The sequence below is a fragment of the Stegostoma tigrinum genome, chromosome 5, assembly GCF_030684315.1.
Source record: "Stegostoma tigrinum isolate sSteTig4 chromosome 5, sSteTig4.hap1, whole genome shotgun sequence".
NCBI classification, from domain to species: domain Eukaryota; kingdom Metazoa; phylum Chordata; class Chondrichthyes; order Orectolobiformes; family Stegostomatidae; genus Stegostoma; species Stegostoma tigrinum.
The window spans coordinates 78,782,989-78,806,742 of NC_081358.1; the positions used below are offsets into that span (position 1 = coordinate 78,782,989).

The 23,754-nt window shown below is 41.9% G+C and overlaps 1 protein-coding gene and 1 long non-coding RNA gene across 6 annotated transcripts in view; one reads left to right on the forward strand and one right to left on the reverse strand.

Annotated features, from left to right (window-relative positions):
* The first annotated feature begins 1,603 nt into the window (after positions 1-1,603).
* greb1l (GREB1 like retinoic acid receptor coactivator) overlaps positions 1,604-23,754 on the forward strand; it is a 327,170-nt gene continuing 305,019 nt past the window's right edge. For 3 of the 4 annotated variants that reach the window (XM_048529559.2, XM_048529560.2, XM_048529561.2), the window contains exon 1: positions 1,604-1,926. The gene's annotated coding sequence lies outside the window, so the exon portion shown is untranslated. Of the gene's footprint in view, positions 1,927-3,205; positions 3,705-23,754 lie in introns of those variants that run through there. The other variant, XM_059646085.1, reaches the window with a different exon arrangement.
* LOC125451873 (uncharacterized) lies at positions 2,553-4,491 on the reverse strand. 2 transcript variants are annotated; one of them, XR_007247412.2, is made up of 2 exons: positions 4,307-4,491; positions 2,553-3,649 (listed from the first exon to the last, which is right to left on the reverse strand). It is a non-coding gene; the product is annotated as an uncharacterized LOC125451873 (long non-coding RNA). The 2 variants fall into 2 exon arrangements; XR_007247411.2 differs by having other exon boundaries at positions 3,778-4,491.

Sequence of the window (23,754 nt, forward strand, 5' to 3'; positions counted from 1 at the left end):
ATGCTGTAATTCTCAATATCTCTCTCACCTGAAGTGTGGTGACCTGGCCATCTCTCACTGAGAGAGTAGCCCTAGTCTGGAAAGACTATGGCAACTTTATATTGATCCTTAGCTTCCCTGACTAATCATAATCAGATTATTCTCTTCCTAGAATCCTTTTTGTTGTATCCTGCAACAGGTGGCCTTGTGCCTTGATTTTGAGCAACTTAAGTTCTTTCACTGTACCACCTTGACAGGGGCATCAGCAATCTAGGCTTGTTATGTGAATTTCAATAGCAAACTTCCTGGTGATAGTCAGAATTGTAAAAGCTGTTGGTTACTTCTAATTGAACTGTTTGGACATGTTTTGACACACTTCCAAGCAGGTGGGACTTGAATCTGGACCTGTTATCCTGAGAGAGAACAGCAGTTTTGTGCAACCTAGATTAACTGCTATTTTTCTGGTTGATTGCTCAGCAATTTTAGTAATCTGCTGGAGCACAGCTCGCTAGACTGCTGAGTGCCTAGAAACCCTTTTGATCATGGATATCCGTGATGCAGCACACAGTTCACGTAGCACAATTCTGAGCTTGCATGGCTATAATCCTGAAGATACCCTGAAGACTCATATTGGATTTGAAACATTAGCCCTTCTCTCTCTCTCTCTGTATTGATGTTGCCACTTCGGCTCAGTTTCTCTAGCAGTTTCCGATTTTATCTATGAAACTTATGGCTTAAATTCAATTGCAGCATTGGGACATTGAGAGGCTAACTTTGCAGCAATCGCATCTAAGGTGCTGGCCAGAACGTGCTTCACGGTTGAATCCGCAAGAGTTGTCGTGGAGTTGGCTCACACTTTCACGCAGGGTCTCATGCGTGGCCCCGGCAGTATTGAACTGGAGAGCCCCCTCCCCGGCCTTTGCTCCACTTGCAATCTCCTTTCTTCCCTCAAACACTTTAGGACAGATCCGGCGGGTAATCTGAGTGTATTTCCCATGTGAGAGGGGCAGTCTGTTTTGAAGGCATATTGTACGTTGTTCTAGCCACACACTCCCCTATGCCCTCTATTGAGCGTGCGGTCGGCGAGCCAGAAGTAGTGGTGCCCGGTAGAACTCAGCCGATCACGATTTGTTACGCAGAGCCTCGCCTCCAATCACAGATCGAATCTAACGTTACGTCTTATTTAATATCGAACTTTACGCCCTACCTTTTATGTGCCTCAAAATCATTGCTGGGAGAGTAACATGGAAAGAGACCTGTGAAAAGTTTGCTATTTGACAAATACGGAAGGGATTTGAAAAAAATTAATAGATTTTGTGAAATAAAAATTTCCAAAAGTCTGTAGAACTCAATTTACTTCAAATATATATAACTTTTGCACGTATTCTCAGCACAATATGTTGCATTCAAGCTGTGGAAACCCTGCACCCTTATTAAAATCTCATCTGAGCTCCACCTACAAACTTCGGCTTCTCTGGTGCAGTTTTGACGTATTAACCCTATCAGGCCAAACCACTGTTACGGAGGAGGACACTTGCATGTTTTGCCGCGTAGATTTAGCCATAGATTTCCATACTTTTATTTCTGTGAGCTGGAACAAAATATAAATACAGCAATCTCGGTGCATGATATTTAAGGTGTGCGCTATTTTAACAGAACCGAGTTCTCCGAGTTTGTAGTTGTCGTTCCCCCTCCCTGTGATGGATGACGCAGCGCAGAGGCCAGCTTGTGTCACAACGCTCCGCTCGCTGGTGTGGCTCTGATGTGACCGTCCAAGACCCTCAGCTGGTGGACAGCGGTGTCCAATTTCTGCTGTAAAACACAGTCACGGAGCACATCAGCCAAAAGCAATGCAATAACGTCGGCAAACTTTATCGTGCGATCGAGTCATCATCGGGCATCCGTCGTGCCGAAAATAGCGTGCACCCATTCGCCTGAAAGGAAAATGTAAGTTAGTCAGTCTGGTCACACCACTGTTTTCATTTTGTTGCAGTTGAACGCCACATGCCAGAGGTAAAAGGAGTCAAGCCGGAGATGCGACACCGTGGTTTTGATCGTGCTTGGTGTTTGGTATTGTCGCTCGCTACAATTGTAGAGAGCACGGACAATGTCATTTTTTTTGGTCCAATGTCTTTGTGCTCAGTCCTTGGATAGAACCCAAGTTATGCTAAAATGAGCTTTAAATGTGGAGGAGTGTGCTTCTCCTGTAGTCGGAATAAAACGCTGATTTATGTCTGGGCGTGACATTTGCTAACTTTATTCGAGAATGGACCGGTTTGTTTATTATTACAATTCCAGCGAGAATATTATAAATATACACTCATTTTCGCTTGCTTTCAATCGTTTTGGATCGATTTAACACGTTTTAAAGATTCCGAATCATGTTTCGAACATAAATTTTAGAATCTGCAGTGTTTTCTTAATGAGTCTATTTTCTTTTTTTTGTCCCGATCGATTTCGAGTAAATTTAAATTGAGATTTTGCAAATTCACAGTTGAAGTATTGCGTTCTGTTTGGACAGTGATACAGATTCGAATATCACACGTCCCTGAAATGAAGACACAACATCTGTGTTGATTGAAAAAAGTGTTTATTGAGGTCTGATTTGAGTAAATGGGATATCTATTGTTCGCAGGATAGTTTTATCACAGCTGCCTTTCACTAAATGAAGGTGTTGTCATGTCACAAGATCTGAATCGAAAACAATAACATTTGAAACAGACATTTTCAATGTATATATTGTCATCCGTACCACCGTTTGAAGACTGTGATATTTCTGTGTCGAGTATGACGGGCTGGGAAGTAAAGTTATTGGAAATGCCTCTTTTTATTGCCAAAATCAAAATATGATTGAAGTTGTTTGTAAATATCCGAATAAATGCAAAAATATTTGCTTTGCTGCCTCTATATTGTTCTCGCTGGACGCCTCACACTTATGTTACCATAAAAACGGTCGTAATTTGTAAAGGAAAAATAACCTTTCAGACTCTTGGGATTTCGTGCTGGGCCGCGGTTTGCTGATATTTTTGCAGGTTAGAATTTAATAATTTACAACGGTGTGATACATATTAATGTCATCAGCCAAAAAGTGGAGGTGCCGGGTTTGGACTGGCGTGGACAAGTCAGAATTCGCACGACACCAGGTTATACTCCAACAGGTTAATTTGAAATCTCTCAAACTTTCGGAGCGCAGTACCTGACGAAGGGGCTGCGCTCCAAAAGCTTGTGTGATTTCCAATAAACCTGTTAGGCTACAACCTGGCGTCGTGTGACTTCTGACATTGGCCAAAAGACGGCGGTATTAGAGTATCGCTGTTGGAACAAGGTTGGTAGCCCCGAGAGTTGGGAAGCAGGGTAGAAAAGCGAAAGAAGAAAAACGGATGACAAAGGAAGGAGGAACAAAAGAGATAATCAAACGGAGAGAGAATCAAAGAAGAAGGTGGAAGACAGCGGCTGAAATTGCATTCATACGACTCTCCCAAGCTCACTTTCATACACTTGGGAGGTCGGAGTTCAGAATCAGAGGCTCCACGGTGAAGCCGTGTTCTCTTCCATCCTGAGCAGCTGACGTTCACTCAAGGCTGGCGGATTAAAGTGGTCAAGATCTCCGTGGACGAGGCCTCGGACAGACAATGGCACCTCAGTATTGAACTGGATGGGCTGTTACGTCCTGAGGAAGAGAAAAAAAAACTATTCACCATCTCAATGGGCACAATTGTGAACAGGCGAGTTGATCTTTACATATGATAAACACACAACCACGTATGGAAACATTAAATTTAAGTCCTCCACACCCACCCAGTTCAGGTTTTTTAAATGTGGTTCAGCTTTATATTTATCCCTACTCCATTTAGAATTTACAATTGTTTTTGAGCAGGAGAATAACAAGCAAAAATAATCCTCAGCCCGCAAGGACTAAAGAATTGGATCATGGGACCGTTAACTATTGGACTTTGATTTCTCGGACCTCTGTGTAATTTAGGTATTCTTACAGAATTTATTCTGTAAACCTCAACGTGATCATGTACATGTCTATGTAAATGGTGAACGAACGTTGAGAGAACTTGGGAGCTCTTGAATACCAATAGATCATATAGTTTTCCATTGTGCATGAATATTTTATTTTCATTATTCATATTTAGTTGTACACATAACTTGTTTTTGACATCTTAGCCCGATCCAACTGTTGTTACGAAACGTTTCCTTTGATTTTCATGCATTTGACTACAAGCCTATTTTAGAGTTTAGTCGAGAAACAGCTATTGAAAAGCAGCATTAAATAGAATTCCTCCCTTTAGGTTGTGCAGTGATTTTGGTAATACTTAACTCAGATGATATTTTTGAGGTGTTTCGAGTACCCATATTTCGAGGTTCCCTACAGTTATTTAAGAAAGTGGTCAGGCTGGATCAGATTGGGCGTTGAGTAGGCCTCCCGCCGTCGCTAAAATCCCGGCGGTGGTGGCGGGTTTTCGGGAGGATGATTGCCCAACAGCGGATTGCCCATTCTGCAACCCATCCACATCTCACCCCACCCCTCCCACCCGGAAAATGACGGTGTGGGCGGGAATGGCACGGGAAGGATTTTACGTGACTTCAACCTTCAAATTCGGCAGGCGATGGGTTTAAACCATTTTAACATTTCACGGTACTTGATGGATAAGTGCTCAGTATTGTACCAAGTACAACCTTTTATTCTAATTATTGGTGAGCATACTCCAAAGGTGAAGCTTTATGTTTTAACATTGATGTTCTCAGTTGTTGCCGTGTGATTTGCATCATGAAGCATTCATTTCTAATTAATGGCCAACGGCCTCTTTTTACATTGCCTGATCGACTGAGTATTTCCCCTTTTTTATTTCACATTTCCACCATGCGTTCGTGTTCTTAAAAAATGAAATGACCCAAATTGGTCCATTAGATTGGGATTTATTCCGTTTGATATTGAACATTTGAAGAAGCGAACTCCTAAAGTAACAGTTTCAGCATCCTCATTTTATCTTTTGACAGTACATGATCTAAATTATATGTAAATTTCTCAACAACTTATATAGCATTTTCTCATGCAGAAGCATCCTAATATGCTTCACAAAAACTGGATCAGACAAAAATGGGTCTGGGCTTTACTAGGACTAAAACCTTGGGCAAGTAGTTGAGTTTTGCTCCTTAAACTTATGTTTAGCCAAAAACTCTGTTTCCTGCATTTAACTTTTTTAAAAAATTTGCTGGGAAGACCAGTATTTTTAACCTATCCCTTATTGAGAAATCAGGATTGAACCGCCTTGTACATGATATAGGTTCACAGAGTGTTCTTAAACATGGAAATCTGCACTAAATCCTATTAAGCCTTCACTAGTGTGCTTGGTGAGTGGTGTAGCAGTACCTTAATTTTAATACTCTAATGAAATGTCCAAATTGGTCCAGTAGATTATGATTTATGCTGCTCGATATTGAATATTCAAAGAAGTGAACTAAAGCGATACACAATTTCAGCATCCTCGTTTAATCTTTTGATAGTACCGAGAGTCATACAGCATGGAAATAGATCCTTCAGTCCAACTCATCAGCGCTGACTAGGCATCCCAATCTGACCTAGTTTCATTTGCCAGTATTTGGCCCATATCCCTCCAAATCCTTTTTATTTATATACACATCCAGATGTCTTTCAAAAGTTGAAATTCTACCCACCTCCACCACTTCTGGCAGCTCATTCCATGCATACACTATCATCTGTGTGTAAAAGTTACCCCTCAGCTCCTTTTTAAATCTTCCCCCTCTCACCTTGAACCAGTACCCTGTAGTTTTGGATTTTCCCTTCCCTGGGTAAAAGACCTTGGCTATTCAGCCTGCCCATGACCCTCATGATTTTATAAACCTCTATAAAGTCACCCATCAGCCTCTGAAGCTCCAGGGATAAAAGCCCTAGCTTATTCAGCCTCTCGCTATAGCTCAAACCCTCTAGTCCTGGAAACATTATGGTAAATTTTGTCTGCACCCTCTCAATTTTAACAACATCCTTCCTATAGAAGGGTGACCAGAAATGTATGCCTCTCCAATGCCCTGTACAGCAGCAACATGACATCCCAACTCCTATTCTCAAAGTTCTGACCAATGAAGACAAGTGTGCCAAACACCTTCTTCACCACCCTGTCTATCTGTGACTCCACTTTCATAGAACTATACATCTGCACCCTTAGGCCTCTTTGTTCAGCAACTGTCCCCAGGGCCCTACTGTTAACTCTACAAGCCCTGTCCTGGTTTGCCTTCTCAAAATCTTTTGATAGTACCTCAGATCCCTCCACGGCCCTTCCCTGTAACCTTCTCCAGCACTAATGCTGTTTGAGATCACTGGTGTGTTACATTTCTGAACACTTGCTCATTTCTGATTTCTGTCTTTCCATCATCTGTGATGTGTCTTCAGCTCCTTAGGTCCTATATTCTAGAATTCCTTTCCAAACATCTCTGTATTTCTTCCTGCCTCTCTTTTATGATGCTTATACACAATCAACATACAATTAAAAGCAATATTAGGCCACTTAGCCCTTTAAATCTGCTCAGCTATTCATTAGGATCATGACTGATTTGATTTCTTCATGTTCCACTTATTCCCCAATAACCCTTCGCCTCCTTGTTACCTCTCCCTTAGAAGTATTCAAGGATTCTGTTTCTACTGCCTTTTGAAGAAGACTTCCAAAGACACATTATCTTCTGCGAGAAAAACATTCTCTTCATCTCTGCCTTCAACGGGTGACCACTTGATTTTAAACAGTGTCCTGCTAGTTCTAGATTCTCTCATGAGAGTAATCAGCCTTTCCGAATATACTCCGTCAAAATCCCTCTGAATACTGTATGTTACATTCAAGAACCCCTTTACTTTTCTAAGCTCCTGCAAATACAAGCATTGCTTGTCTAACTTTTCCCTGTAAGAAAATTTGGTAAACCTTCTCTGAACTGCTTCAAATACATTTACATCCTTTAATTAATAAGAATAAATTGTCAAACTAATCTAGATGTGATCTCACCAATGCTCTGTTTAATCGGAGCACATAACTGAAATCTGCATGGCAGATAACAATTGTTTTTGTTTTCCTAGTTATTGTCTACACCTGCGTGCTAGCTTTTTGTGAATTTTAGGGTCTTGTGGCGCAGTGGTAATGTCTTTTCCAGTTAGCCAGCAGATCTTTTGCTCCCATTCGCATTGGGCTTTGTAAATATTTGAATGTGGATTTGTTAACAGAAGTTTCCAATTATTTGTACAGTTCATCTGCAAATGGTAAATGCCAAATCATATAAAATGAAATGAAATACATTTTTCATCAGGAATATTAACATTTATTGATTAAAGTTTCTTTATTCAAAGAGCCAAATGGGTGTGCTTGTTTCAACTTAACATCCCTGCATAATTCATTGAACTGAATTTTTTGAATATCGTTTCCTTGGAGGCATGAGTATTACAGAAGTTGTGGAAGGTTGAAAAATTAATAGTAATTTGAGAATGTTTTGGACACTGTCATTGCTAATTTCTGAAGGATTGTGCAGCTGCTTGCTTGGTAGCTGACCTGAAAAAGATTCCTTCATTTGACAATATACTTGTTCCATTTGATGTTTTTCCCAATGCCACTTTGTAATTTGGCTTTAGAACAATGGAATAATATTGGTGAGAAACAGTTGTAATGTGGCAGTTTATTGTCTCTTTATGGACACATCAGTATTTGACATGGAAGCCACATTTAATTGCCATGAAGAGTACTTGTGCGTTTACAAGTATTCAAACTGTTTTATCATTAATTTCTTTTTGTACACTAAAGAAACATTTTGATACCATTTTCCAACTGTAACATGAAATTGAGTTTTAATCTTAGTTTCGTCTTTGAGGTGCAGATAGAGAATATTTTACAAAGTTAACCTTAAGGCCAATAAAGTATCTACTGTCTCACAGGCAGCAAATAAAGACCAGGTGGTGATTTTAAATCAGAAATAAGTGTTGGCTAGGAAACCTTTCATGTTCTTTTTTGAGTAGTACTTTAGGATTTTTTTTATGCACACTTGAATAAGCAATTGAAATCTGTTAACATCCCATCTGAAACATAGCACTGCTGACAATGCAAAACTCTTTGAATGTCAACCAGATTAGAAACCCACGTCATTGACCCTATCTACCTGTCTGTGATGTCAGCCAGCATATTAAATGTTTCTGGAAGTGAATATGATTAACTCTTTAAATGCGATCTGAAATAGCTTTGCAAATCCACAGCCATGGCAATTAGAAATGGGAACCAGATGCTGGCTTTGCCAATGATACCCACATTTCATGACATCATTTTTAAATTTCTTAGGGAGATGAATCCTGACATAATTCTCCACCATTCACCCTTAAATCCTTCCATTATTCAGTATAAGACAAATTTTATTTTGAATGTGATTCTTAAGAATCATGATGCACTGAGATTACAGCACAGTAGAAATTGCAGTATAAGAATTACAATACAGTTAGCTAATTACATTTTTTTCTGTTAATATTTCTTCAACTGAAGTAACTCATCTTCTATTCCTGTCTTTTTACATTCTTCATTTATAAGCACGTGTTACATTCTCCCCATCACTTGAGGCCTTGGCCCAATCCCCTCTAGCTGCTTTGTCAACGACCTTCCCTCCATTCTGATGTGAGAAGTGGGGATGTTCACTAATGATTACACAATGGTCATTCAGTATCATTTGCGACTTTCTTAACTCTGAAGCAGCTATGTCCAAACGCAAAAAGACCCAGACAGTATCTAGGGAGAACATGGTGTAGAGCTGGAAGAATACAGCAGGCCAAGCAGCATCAGAGGAGCAGGAAAGCTGACGTTTTGGGTCTAGACGGTTTTTCAGAAAATGTCATCTTTCCTGCTCCCCTGATGCTGCTTGGCCTGCTGTGTTCATCCGGCTCTACACCTTGTTATCTCAGATTCTCCAGCATCAGCAGTTCGTATATCTCTCAGACAATATTCAGGTTTGGCAAACAAGTAGCATGAGACAAAAACAGAAATTGCTGGAAAAGCTCAATAGGTTTGGCAGCATCTGTGGAGAGAAATCGGAGTTGATGTTTCAGGTCTGAGGAAGTGTCAAACTTGACCCGAAATGTTAATTGATTTCTCTCCACAGATGCTGCCAGACCTGCTGAACTTTTCCAGCAATTTCTGTTTTTGTCTGATTTACAGCATCTGCAGTTCGTTTGGTTTTTTTTAAGTAGCAAGGAGTATTGGTGCCATACAACTGCCTGGGAATGACCATCTCCAACAAGAGAAAATATTTTGATATTCAGTGACACTAAAATTCTTGATGTCTCTATTAAATCCCCTCTTAGCCTTCTTCTCTCCAATGAGAACACACCCAAGTCCCTCAGCCTTTCTTGATAAGGCCTTCGCTCCATACCAGGCATCATCCTGGTAAATCTCCTCTGCACCCTTTCCAATGCTTCCACATCCTTCCTATAATGCGGCGATCGGAATTGTACGCAATACTCCAAGTGTGGCTGCAGCAGAGTTTTGTACAGCTGCAACATGATGTCATGGCTCTGAAACTTAATCCCTCTACCAATAAAACCTAACACACTGTGGGCCTTCTTAACACCCTATCAACCTGGGTGGCAACTTTCAGGGATCTATGCACATGGACACCGAGATCCCTCTGCTCATCCACATTACCAGGAATTTTACCATTAGCCCGGTACTCTGCATTCGTGTTACTCCTTCCATAGTGAATCACCTCACACTTTTCTGCATTAAGCTGTATTTGCCACCTCTCAGCCCAGCTTTGCAGCTTATCTATGTCCCCCTGTAGCCTGCAACATCCTTCATCACTATCCACAACTCTACCAACTTTCGTGTCATCTGCAAATTTACTAACCCATCCTTCTACGCCCTCATCCAGGTCATTTATAAAAATGACAAACAGCAGTGGTCCCAAAACAGATTCTTGCGGTACTGAATAAAACCTAACACACTGTGGGCCTGATCTCCAGAATGAACATTTCCCATCAACCACCACCCTCTGTCTTCTTCCAGCTAGCCAATTTCTGATCCAAACCTGCCTTAATCCCATGCCTCCAAATTTTCTGCAATAGCCTACTGTGGGGAACCTTATCTCATCCATCTGCTTATTAACTTTTTTAAATATGGCATCTTTGGTGAACGTTGAATTTCTCATCGTTCTTACATATCATCTTCAAGCCTGCTTATGCATTCAAAGTTAACCATCCTGAATGAACATTTCAGTAATTGTGTTCTCTAAACATTAGTTTGTACTGAAATATACGTTTCCTACTATGTGAATAATTTCTTGATATACTTCAGAGCTGATGTGCAATATGTTTAATCCCTCTATAAATATTGTTTAAAGAAATGTGGTTTAGTAGTACAAAAATAAAACAAAATTCCCACATAAAGCCAAAGCAACAATTCCAATAAAACAATTCAAACTTGCAATCTAAGACCATTGACTGTTGAGTGGGAGATCATGTTGACTGTACTACTTGATTATATTGTTGCTCTGTAGTTGTTCCCAGGTACTCATTTTTATGTTACATCAAAGAAATTGTAGTATTTCGTTCAGTCTTATGTTCTGAGTAAAGGAATAGCTCTTGGCAGTGAATGGAAGACCTGTCATTTTGTGGAGTTGACCTTTGTTATTGAAATTTCTTAACTGACACTGAGCAGCCACTTAATGGATGGTGGTTTGACTGAACTTGTTACTTCATAAAGAGAATAAGCAAGTTAAGGCTTGGTGGATAGTTTGAGGTCGTTTTATGGATTGCACTTTTCATTCTTATTGAACTGATGTTTAATGAAAAATGCAATTAAGTTCATAGTACTGTTTAAGTAAATTTAATCACCCTTCACAGAGTATTGGAATAAACACCATGTCATTATGCTTACGGGAGAGTCAGAGATTTTGTTGTGATTTGATTTGCGTATTTATGATTACAATTACGATCGGTATAAACATCATAAAAATAATGTTTTATATGATGGAATTGCTTAGAATTAGTTGTGAAGCAACACATTGAGGGAGTGTATCTGAGGTTGGATGTGTGAAGATTTTTCTTTTCTCAGGATGATGCCTGACTTGTGCAATAGGGTAGAAGGGCAAGTCGTGGAAGCTAATTCCTTCCATTCCTCCAGAAAAATATTAGCTAGATTACTGTTAAGGATAATTATCATTAGCATGTGGGAGCTGAAAGTGTGTTGGTTCTCGTTACAAATTAGTTAGTTTGGGGCCTTCCTCGATTTATGTGAATACCTATGAGGAGCTGAAGAAGAAATTTTGTTGGAAGACTCAAAGTAGCTGCAGGTTTATATTTTCATTAAATCAGGAGGTGTGATGCATGCAATGGTTGGTGTACAGAAATGAAATTATCTAGTAAATGGCTGCAACGGTGAACACATGTACTTTTCTCATTCTGATACAGAAATATTTTCCATACATGGCAACATCTAAGTCGGTCTTTGAAACCTCCAATCATACTTTTAAAGAACAGGGGTCAATATATATGCCAAGTACATAATGTGCATTGGTTTTTGTGGTAACCATTTTTGTTGAAAAATGAAAATAAAGATAACACTGATAATTCATAACAAATTGATGAAGCCTGGCAAATTGAAAAAATTATTGTATAACGATACCTGTAAACCCAATCAAAGCATTTTAGGACCATTGATTTTGTTGGCTCTGTCATTGAATCAAAGAGTTTATCAAATGAATTCTAAGTAACTTTGCCTCAACACAATCATAACAGTCAGGCTCTGCATAAAGTTTATTTTTATTCATTCATGAGCTGTAGGAATGGCTGAATATTGCCTGTCTTAATTGCCTTGAGATGGTAATAGTGAGTGACTTTTTTGACCAATTCCTGTCTATTTGGTACACCCACGGTGTTGTTTAGAAGCAAGCTCAGAATTTTGAATCAGCGATACTGAAGGAATAGCGATATATTTCGAAGTCAGGTTGGTGAGTGGCCTGGGGGGAAACTTGCAGGTTGTTGTGTTCGCATCTATCTGCTGCCCTTGGTTTTCTAGGTGGTATTGGGTGTGGGCTTGAAAGCTGCAATCTAAGTAGCTTTGGTAAATTTCTGCAGTGCATCAAGTAGATGGTACACACTACTGCTGCTATGCATTGGTGGTGGGGGAGCAAATATTTGTGGATGTGGTGTCAGTTGGGTGGGTTGCTTTGGTCTGGAAGATGCCAACTTTCTTGAGTATTGCTGGGTTTGCACTCATCTTGCCACTGGTAGCCCCCACTGTTTGGATATGAATTGTTTTATTATCTTGAGGTGCTGAGAGTCGGGCAATCATCAGCAAACATCCTACTCTGCTCTCATGATGGAGTGAAGGCCATTGATGAAGCAGCTGAAGATGATTGCGCCTAGATCACAACCCTGAAAAGGTCTTGCAGAGACGCCTGGAGTTGAGATTACTGACTTCCAACAATCAATACAATCTTCTATAATCCTATGTATGACACCAGCAGTAGAGGGACTTCCCCCTTATTCCGGTCTTATTTCTGAAGTGGGAATTTATAAAGCAGTCTGAGTCCAAACCAAAACACCAACATAAATAAGGCTTCATACCCAACATGCATTGTCTGACCTAAAATCTCACTTTTACTTTACATTGATAAAATCTTTAGTTCTCTCAGGGCAGTGACTTGAAAGAAATTCTGGGATTTACATATACATATTAATCAATTAAAACTTTCTAACTGATTAAAGATTTAACAGCATCTTAGGTTTGTTTAATACATCCTCATCAGTTGTGTCACCCTTTGATCTTTTACATATAAAATCTGTGTTCTGAGTGTTTCTCACTGCACCTGATGAAGAGCTTGCACCTTCAAATAAACCTGTTGGACTACAGTATTGTATGTGTAGCCTCATCAGTGCCCTGTGCAGTTGCGCCAAGATCTCCCTACCGTTGTACTCCATATCCCTTACAATAAAGGTTAATGTCCTAGTTGTCTTCCTAATTACTTGCTGTACCTGCATAGCAACATTTTGTGATTCATGTACAAGAATACTCAAATCCTCCCATACTTGACCATTTTGTATTTTTTCCAATTTAGTAACATTCTCTTCTTTCTTGCTACCGAAATGGACAACATCGCATATTTGCACAATATACTTTATATTTTTTTTGCCGACTCACTTAACCATTTTATATTCTTTTGCAGCCTCTTTGTATCCTCCTCACAACTTAGTTCATAGCCATCTTATAGTTGTCAGCAAATCTGGCTACAATACATTTGGCCCCTCTTATTAAAATAATTAATATAAATTGTAAACAGTTGAGGCCCCTAGCACTGATCCCTGCAGGACTTCACTTGTTGCAATTTGACAACCTGAAAATAATCCACTTTTCATGATACTTTGCTTGCTATTAGACAGTTCTTCAGCTATGTTAATGTATCAATCTCAGTAACACAAACTCTTATCTTGGCGGTAACCATTTAAATAGTACCTTACTGAATATCTTCTACAAATGAACATGCATATTTTCATTCTGTGGAGGTTTGTTACTTTATCAATTACCAACTATTCCATTCAATGAAAACATGGTTCTTGAATCACTTGTTGAGGAATGCATCCAGAGGTTGGAAGATGGACAGTTAGATCCCCTGGCAGAAGTGAAATGTGAATTATTTTTTCACAGGTATCTCTTGAATTCATGGGCTATATGGGATTTGAACATGTTCCACACTAATAAGCTACATTTTTTTACTGAGGGCGCTGAACACCTATTCCACGACGTACCAATCCAAAATGTCTTCCCAACTTCACCCAGCTATCATCATGGATGTACACAGATGCTCCTGTAAGGCGTTTATGATTAATTACTGGAAACTGATAATTTTGGTATTGAGGTCAGTTGGTAGTCTCTGACTGATTTTGGCAATTTGCTACAATAGTAGTCTGTTTAGTTTCATGAAGTGGCTACATCAATTAGGTATAATGGGAACTGCAGATGCTGGAGATTTCAAGATAATAAAATGTGAGGCTGGATGAACACAGCAGGCCAAGCAGCATCTCAGGAGCACAAAAGCTGACGTTTCGGGCCTAGACCCTTCATCAGAGAGGGGGATGGGGGGAGGGAACTGGAATAAATAGGGAGAGAGGGGGAGGCGGACCGAAGATGGAGAGTAAAGAAGATAGGTGGAGAAGGTGTGGGTGGGGAGGTAGGGAGGGGATAGGTCAGTCCAGGGAAGACGGACAGGTCAAGGAGGTGGGATGAGGTTAGTAGGTAGCTGGGGGTGCGGCTTGGGGTGGGAGGAAGGGATGGGTGAGAGGAAGAACCGGTTAGGGAGGCAGAGACAGGTTGGACTGGTTTTGGGATGCAGTGGGTGGGGGGGAAGAGCTGGGCTGGTTGTGTGGTGCAGTGGGGGGAGGGGATGAACTGGGCTGGTTTAGGGATGCAGTGGGGGAAGGGGAGATTTTGAAACTGGTGAAGTCCACATTGATACCATATGGCTGCAGGGTTCTCAGGCGGAATATGAGTTGCTGTTCCTGCAACCTTCGGGTGGCATCATTGTGGCAGTGCAGGAGGCCCATGATGGACATGTCATCAAGAGAATGGGAGGGGGAGTGGAAATGGTTTGCGACTGGGAGGTGCAGTTGTTTGTTGCGAACTGAGCGGAGGTGTTCTGCAAAGCGGTCCCCAAGCCTCCGCTTGGTTTCCCCAATGTAGAGAAAGCCGCACCGGGTACAGTGGATGCAGTATACCACATTGGCAGATGTGCAGGTGAACCTCTGCTTAATGTGGAATGTCATCTTGGGGCCTGGGATGGGGGTGAGGGAGGAGGTGTGGGGACAAGTGTAGCATTTCCTGCGGTTGCAGGGGAAGGTGCCGGGTGTGGTGGGGTTGGAGGGCAGTGTGGAGCGAACAAGGGAGTCACGGAGAGAGTGGTCTCTCCGGAAAGCAGACAGGGGTGGGGATGGAAAAATGTCTTGGGTGGTGGGGTCGGATTGTAAATGGCGGAAGTGTCGGAGGATAATGCGTTGTATCCGGAGGTTGGTAGGGTGGTGTGTGAGAACGAGGGGGATCCTCTTGGGGCGGTTGTGGCGGGGGCGGGGTGTGAGGGATGTGTCGCGAGAAATGCGGGAGACGCGGTCAAGGGCGTTCTCAATCACCGTGGGGGGGAAGTTGCGGTCCTTAAAGAACTTGGACATCTGGGATGTGCGGGAGTGGAATGTCTTATCGTGGGAGCAGATGCGGCGGAGGCGGAGGAATTGGGAATAGGGGATGGAATTTTTGCAGGAGGGTGGGTGGGAGGAGGTGTATTCTAGGTAGCTGTGGGAGTCGGTGGGCTTGAAATGGACATCAGTTACAAGCTGGTTGCCTGAGATGGAGACTGAGAGGTCCAGGAAGGTGAGGGATGTGCTGGAGATGGCCCAGGTGAACTGAAGGTGGGGGTGGAAGGTGTTGGTGAAGTGGATGAACTGTTCGAGCTCCTCTGGGGAGCAAGAGGCGGCGCCGATACAGTCATCAATGTACCGGAGGAAGAGGTGGGGTTTGGGGCCTGTGTAGGTGCGGAAGATGGACTGTTCCACGTAACCTACAAAGAGGCAGGCATAGCTGGGGCTCATGCGGGTGCCCATGGCCACCCCCTTAGTCTGTAGGAAGTGGGAGGAGTCAAAAGAGAAGTTGTTGAGTGTGAGGACGAGTTCCGCTAGGCGGATGAGAGTGTCGGTGGAGGGGGCCTGGTTCACCTGGGCCATCTCCAGCACATCCCTCACCTTCCTGGACCTCTCAGTCTCCATCTCAGGCAACCAGCTTGTAACTGATGTCCATTTCAAGCCCACCGACTCCCACAGCTACCTAGAATACACCTCCTCCCACCCACCCTCCTGCAAAAATTCCATCCCCTATTCCCAATTCCTCCGCCTCCGCCGCATCTGCTCCCACGATAAGACATTCCACTCCCGCACATCCCAGATGTCCAAGTTCTTTAAGGACCGCAACTTCTCCCCCACGGTGATTGAGAACGCCCTTGACCGCGTCTCCCGCATTTCCCGCGACACATCCCTCACACCCCGCCCCCGCCACAACTGCCCCAAGAGGATCCCCCTCGTTCTCACACACCACCCTACCAACCTCCGGATACAACGCATTATCCTCCGACACTTCCGCCATTTACAATCCGACCCCACCACCCAAGACATTTTTCCATCCCCACCCCTGTCTGCTTTCCGGAGAGACCACTCTCTCCGTGACTCCCTTGTTCGCTCCACACTGCCCTCCAACCCCACCACACCCGGCACCTTCCCCTGCAACCGCAGGAAATGCTATACTTGTCCCCACACCTCCTCCCTCACCCCCATCCCAGGCCCCAAGATGACATTCCACATTAAGCAGAGGTTCACCTGCACATCTGCCAATGTGGTATACTGCATCCACTGTACCCGGTGCGGCTTTCTCTACATTGGGGAAACCAAGCGGAGGCTTGGGGACCGCTTTGCAGAACACCTCCGCTCAGTTCGCAACAAACAACTGCACCTCCCAGTCGCAAACCATTTCCACTCCCCCTCCCATTCTCTTGATGACATGTCCATCATGGGCCTCCTGCACTGCCACAATGATGCCACCCGAAGGTTGCAGGAACAGCAACTCATATTCCGCCTGGGAACCCTGCAGCCATATGGTATCAATGTGGACTTCACCAGTTTCAAAATCTCCCCTTCCCCCACTGCATCCCTAAACCAGCCCAGTTCATCCCCTCCCCCCACTGCACCACACAACCAGCCCAGCTCTTCCCCCCCACCCACTGCATCCCAAAACCAGTCCAACCTGTCTCTGCCTCCCTAACCGGTTCTTCCTCTCACCCATCCCTTCCTCCCACCCCAAGCCGCACCCCCAGCTACCTACTAACCTCATCCCACCTCCTTGACCTGTCCGTCTTCCCTGGACTGACCTATCCCCTCCCTACCTCCCCACCCACACCTTCTCCACCTATCTTCTTTACTCTCCATCTTCGGTCCGCCTCCCCCTCTCTCCCTATTTATTCCAGTTCCCTCCCCCCATCCCCCTCTCTGATGAAGGGTCTAGGCCCGAAACGTCAGCTTTTGTGCTCCTGAGATGCTGCTTGGCCTGCTGTGTTCATCCAGCCTCACATTTTATTATCTTACATCAATTAGGTGTTAGTTTGAAATCTTTCTGGTCCACTTCAGTACATATTGCATTTCTGGTAACACTGCAACCACTCCAATAATTTTCAAGGGCTCATTCCAAAACATGGTCCTCAAAAGAAGCCCAGTGGCTGGTCCCTGTTCTGATTGATGCATCTGGCCTTGGTCATCTTCATCACCTGCATCCATTCTCACACTAGTTTTTCTCATGAATATTGATACACTTGCTGCAGCACAGTTATTTGACAAGTTAACAAACGTTATGATAGTTACTTTTAAACCAACTGCATAATTCATGCCTCATGCTCTAGGATCTGTTTTTATTCATTTCTTTACATGCAGTGTCTGCTCTCTGTCTTAAGCTGTTGTACACATTATTTGCAACATAGTGTGTAATGCTCACTTGATACCATCAGCCAGTTTTCAATAAAGTAAGCTTCTGGATGAGAAATTGAAGCTGACTATTAATGTGAGTATGAAATTTTGTAACTGAATAAGAGGGTAAGTTTATATGCCAATGGTATGTAAGGGCATGATTTTTGGTGCCAAAATTTTTTGCTGGGTCAACTTATACACTTCAGTATCTAGTATATGAATAAATCGGGTTGATGCATTTGTACACTTACTTATGCCTCCAATTTTCATGTGTTGCAGTCATTTTCTTTTTTGATAATTTATACCAAATTTAGATAACCACATTATGATTATTCAGCTCACATAGTCCAACTAAAAAAATCAAAGAGGAGATTTTTTTGGATGTGCACCACATGAAATGCTAATCTGATTATATTAGATTGCTGGAGGATTTCTAATCTTGTATTCGATAGTCAGGAATACCTATTCACTAGTTTTGTATGTACACAAATTACTCATCTATCAGCAGATCAGTGCTTAATCATTTAATGTGGAACAAGACGTCCTTTAGTGAGCTATCGTGCTCTGGTACTGAGCCATTACAGATCAGAAAAGTTTTATCCAAGTGTGTTCAGTCAGATGGTTTCAGCTGGGGGCTATTGATGGACATTGCAAGTGGGTTTACCAGTTATGGAAAATAACTAGGCTTTTTGATTCTGATTGTTCTTAAATCATTTTTATCATAAACTGCACGTGTAGTTGACTGACAGAGATAGATTGTGCTGAAATGTGATTTTACTTATGATGAAAAGGTAAGTAACATTCATTTCCTAGGCCTATGCTTAAATCTATTTTTGTATGTAATATGTAAGCCAGCAATCTATGAAAATTGTAACATAAATACAACGAGAAAGGTTTAAATAATAGTCTTAGTGACGATCTGTGATTTTTCTCGTCAAGATTCAAAAGATATAGTTCAATTTGAAACTAGGGTCTTAAGCCCAAACAGTGACATTTATGGAAGTATAAGGAGGAAGTTGGCTTTTTGGATTGGAAAAATGTTAAAAGTAAGTTAAAGCTAGTATTTAAAGAATTAACATTTAGTTTTCAAAAATCATGCATCATTTTCGAGAAAAAAAACCTAACAAGAACGGTAAGAGAACACAGCTAACGAAAGAAGTTAAAGACAGTATTAGGCCAAAGGAGGAAGCTTATGAAGTTGCCAAAAAAGTTATAAGCTTGAGAATGTTAGAATTTAATGAAGAAGAACCAAGAAATTTATGAAGAAAGAGAGAAAAGAACATGAATGGAAAATAGTAAGACACTTATAAATAGATTGTAAAAGCTTCTGTAGTTTTGTAAAAATGAAAAGATTGTCAAGGTCAAAAATATGGGCCCACCACATGCTGAGTCAAGAGAACTTACAATAGAAGTAGAGAAATGGCAGAGCAGTTGAACAGCTACTTTGTGTCTGTCTTCACAGAGAAAGACACAGTAAATCTTCCTGAAATAACTAAGATCCGAGGGTATAATGAGAGTGTGAAACTGAAAGAAATTAGTGTTACTAAAAATGTAGTATTGAAAATATTGATAGGACTGAAAGTTTACAATTACCTAGAATCTGATGACCTAGAATGTTGAAAGAGCTTGTTTCAGTGATGCTGGATGCTCTGGTGATCAGCTTCCTAAATTCTATTAATTTTACAACAAAAGCCTTCTGAAAAACTATGGTCAGAAGGTTGCACATGTAACCCCAGCGTTTAAAAAAGGAAAGAGAGAGAAAGTAGGGAACTACAGATTTTTACCCTGATGTTACGAATAAGGAAAATTCTAGAATTTATCATAAAGGAAATGATTATTAGATATTTATAAAGTAGTTGATTGGATAGACACAGCATGGATTTATGATGGACAATTCATATTTGACAAACCTCATAGTCTTTTGAGCGTAATAATAAAGTGTGAAGCTGGATGAACACAGCAGGCCAAGCAGCATTTATTATTTTGGATTCTCCAGCATCTGCAGTTCCCATTATCTCTAGTCTTTTGAGCATGTTGCAAGCACAGGCAATAGGTGGAAGCCAGTGGATGTGGTGTAGTTAGTTTTTCAGAAGGCTTTTGATATTGGCACATGCAAGAGGATAGTTAAAAAATATTAAAATGACTCAGAGTGGAGGATACCAACATGGATTGAGGATTAGTTAACAGGTGTAAAGCAGAGAGTAGGAATAAATGGATCACTCTCAGGTTGGCAGGTTGTGAGCAATGGTGTATGATAAGGATTGGTGAATGGGCCCCAGCTGTTGACAGTGTATATTAATTATTTGGATGTCAGGACAGACTGCAATATTTCAAAGTATGCAGCTGAAGCAAAACTTGTGGGAGTGAGTTGAGAAGGATGCAAAGATGTTTTAGGCAGATTTAGACAACATGATAGTTTGGCCAGGAGCTGCCAAATGGAATATGTTGTGGGTACATGTGAGGAGGAAGGAGGGTGCATCATATTTCTTAAACAATGAGAGACTGGAAAGTGTTGATGTCGAAAAGGACCCAGGTGTCCTTGTTCATCAGTCTCTGAAATGTAATATTTTCTTTTGTTCATTCAGGGGATGTGGGATTTGCTGGCTGGGCCATCATTTTTTGCTCATCCCTAATTATTCTTGAGAAGGTGGTGCTGAACAGCCTTCTTGAACTTCTGCAGTCTATCCTGAGTAAGTGCAACCATGGTGCTATTCTAGAGAGAGTTTCAGAATTGTAACCTATCAACAGTGAAGGAATTGTGACATATTTCAAATCAATTTGGTAAGTAGCTTGCAGGGGATCTTGCCAACGTGGTGGTTTTCCCATGTATCAGTTGCCCTTGTCCTTTTAGCTAGTTGTTTTTATGGGTTTGAAAGGTGTTCTCAAAGCAGCCTTGATAAATTTCTACAATGCACCTTGCAATGCACCATATTACGATGTAACTGTGTTGGAACAGCTGATGTTTGTAGATTTGGTGCCAATCAAGTGACCTGCTTTCCCTTGAATGGTATCGGATTTCTTGAGTGTGGCAGGAGCTGTAGTCATCCAAATGGGGAGTTTTCCATCATACTTCTGGCTTATAGCTTGTAGACATGGAGCAGGCTTTGAGGAATCAGAAAGTGAATTACTTGTTGCAGTATTCCTAACCTCTGATCTGCTCGTGCAGCCACGGTAGTTATATAACAAGTCCAGTTCAGTTTCTAGTTAGTAGTAACTTCCAGGTCGTTGTCAACATGAGTGCACAGTGCTCACTGGTTAGCACTGCTGCTTCATAGCACCAGGGACCTAGGTTCAATTCCAGCCTCAGGCAACTGTCCATGTGGAGTTTGCACATTCTCCCTGTGTCTGCGTGGATTTTCTCTGGGTGCTCTGGTTTCCTCCCACAGTCCAAAGGTATGCAGATTAGGTGGATTGGCTGTGCTAAATTGCCCATAGTGTCCAGGGATGTGCAGGTTATGCGGGCTAGCCATGGGAAATGAAGGGTTACAGGGGAAAATGGAGGGAGGGGTGAGTCTGGGTGGGATGCTGTTTGGAGAGTGGATGTGGACTTGAATGGCCTGTTTCCACACTGTAGGGATTCTAAGTAAATACGCGATTTAGTGATGATAATGATGGCCATTGGATGTTAATGAATATTGGTTAGATTCTGCCTTGTTACTTGTCACTTGTTGTCCCAACATGACAACTTTCTGTCTTGCTGCATTTGATCTTCAGTATTTGAGGAATTACAAATTGTTCTGAACGTTGTGCAAACATCAGTGAGTGTTGTACTTCTGACCTTAAGATGGGAGGAAGATCATTGATGTAGCAGCTGAAAATCTTTGGGACCAGAATGGTACCCTGAGAAACTGGGGCTGTCATGGCACAAGGGTAGTGTGCCCCTACTTCTGAGCCAGAGAGGCTTGGGTTCAATTCCCACCTGCTCCAGAGGTGTGTAATAATGTTGAACATGTTGATTAGAAGCTATCTACCCTGAGAAACTCCTGCAGAGATGTCTTGGAACTGAGATGACTGACCTCCACCAAGCAGGCCCATCTTCTGTTTTCTTGGTATGGCTACAACCATTGGAGAGTTTTCCCTCAACTCTTCATTGATTCTCATTTTGCTAGGGCTTCTTAATGCCATACTGTGTTAAATGTGGCTTTGTTTCAGTGGCAGTAACTGTCACCTAACATTTGGATTTCTGTCCTTTGTCCATCTCAGAACCAAGGCTGTAATGAGGTCAGGAGCTGAGCAGGTCTTGTAGAACCATGCTAAGCATCAGTGGATAGGTGATTACTAAATAAGTACTCTATGAAACTGCTGTTGATTACTTCTTCCTTTACCTGATTAATAATTGATAGTAGACATGTTGGATAGTAATCGACCAGATTTGATCCATCCTTCGTTTTGTGTTTAGGACATTCCTGGGCAAATGGTCATATTGCCTTTATTGCAGACAAACTGAAACCTATTGGCTTGGAGTAGCACACAGGTGCAGAAGCAATTTATAAGGCAAACAGTATGTTAGTCTTTCATGCAAGAAGATTTGAATACAGGAGTAAAGAAGTCTTATTTTAATTTTTTGGAACACTGATGAGACGGCACATGGGGTATTGCATACCTGGGGAAAGATATGCTTTCCAGAGAGGAATTGCAGCAGAGATCTGCAAGGCTGATTCCTGGGCTGGTTGGACTGTCCTGTGAGGAGAGATTGAGAAGATGGGGCTTGTACTCTCTGGAATTCAGAAGAATGAGAGGTGATGACACAGAAATTTACAAAATTCTTAACAGGATAGAGAGAGTAATGCAAAAAAGATGTTTCACATGGCTTTGGGGTCTACAGGTAAGGGACACAATCTCAGAACAAAAGGCAAACATTTAGGACTGAGATGATGAGGAATGGCTTCATTCAGAGAGCAGTGAATATTTGGAATTCTTAGTGCTGTGGAATTTCATTGATTAAGTAAGTTCAAGACAGAGATTAATAGGAGTCAAGTTGTTAATGATATCAAGAGTTGTGGAGATAGCATGGCATGGCATTGGAATACAGTCAGTTCTGCTATCATGCTACAGTTATGTTCCTGCTCAGTTCCTGCACACAAATCACGCTATAGAAGAATAGGGCTTGTGGGAAGAGTAGGGTTGGGGCGGACCACCAAAAAAAATCGCTCAAAAGCCTAACACAATGGATAGCATAGTTTGAATAAATGTTGAATTCACATCTAACACCTTACCATGAAATAATGACTTGATGGGGGAGGAGACTTTGAGGTTGCTCTGTTGTTAATGCAGGGTCTGAGGATTATTGTAGTTGTCATCATCGTCATCGTCATCATCACCATCACCTAAAGGTGCAGTTGTGGTTGCAGGGTTATGGCAAAAAATAGTTAATCCAGAAGTGGATGGCTGTGATTTGTTGTCGACTGTTTCTTGGGGATTAGTTTTAAAAAAGACATCCAGTTTTTGCTGCTTGCCCTTTCTCTTCTTTAATGAAGAAGCTGTTCATAGGGTGCCAAGTAAGATCTTATTCTATGAACTGCTACCTGCTGCATTCAGCATTGTAATCATTGTTCTCTAAGAGCTGTAACTGCCTCTCAAATTCCCTCAGGATAGAAGACAAAACAGGTGGAAAGCTCTCGTGGTGCTGCATCCTGGACTTAATCTTCTTCATGTCCAACTTCCGCTTTCACCTCAGTGACAAGTTGTTGTAGATCAGCTGTAGAGAGGTCTTCACATTAAGACTCAAGCAGCTCATTACCATCCTCACTCTCCACTTCTTCAAATCAAACTTGCTTTGTAAGATCAACGCAATGTTCTTTGATTCTTGGGAGCTCCTCTCATGGATGACTGTATCTCTCACAGAAAGCACTTCATGACAAAGTTTGCGAAATGATCACATGATGCTGGTGCAGAGACACTTTTGGCCCAACATTGCACGTATTTAGGACAAAGCCCATAAAATGATCGTATGATGCTGACGTGGAGACCCTTTCGGTGCTAACATTGTATATATTCAGGACCAAGCCCATGAAACGATCATTTGATGCCAGTGCGGAGAAGCTCTCAGTGGTAACATTCGTATTTTCGGGACAAAGTCCATGAAAGATCATGTGGTATTGATGCATACACCTGTGTGCACCGATGGAATTGTGTTATAGCCAACATAACTTCGTGTTTTAGAAATAATGTTCCCCTATTTGTCAGTCACGTTACAGCCAAATCGCATTGCCAGTTGATTAGCCATTTCCTAGAAAAGCAGAGCTGGG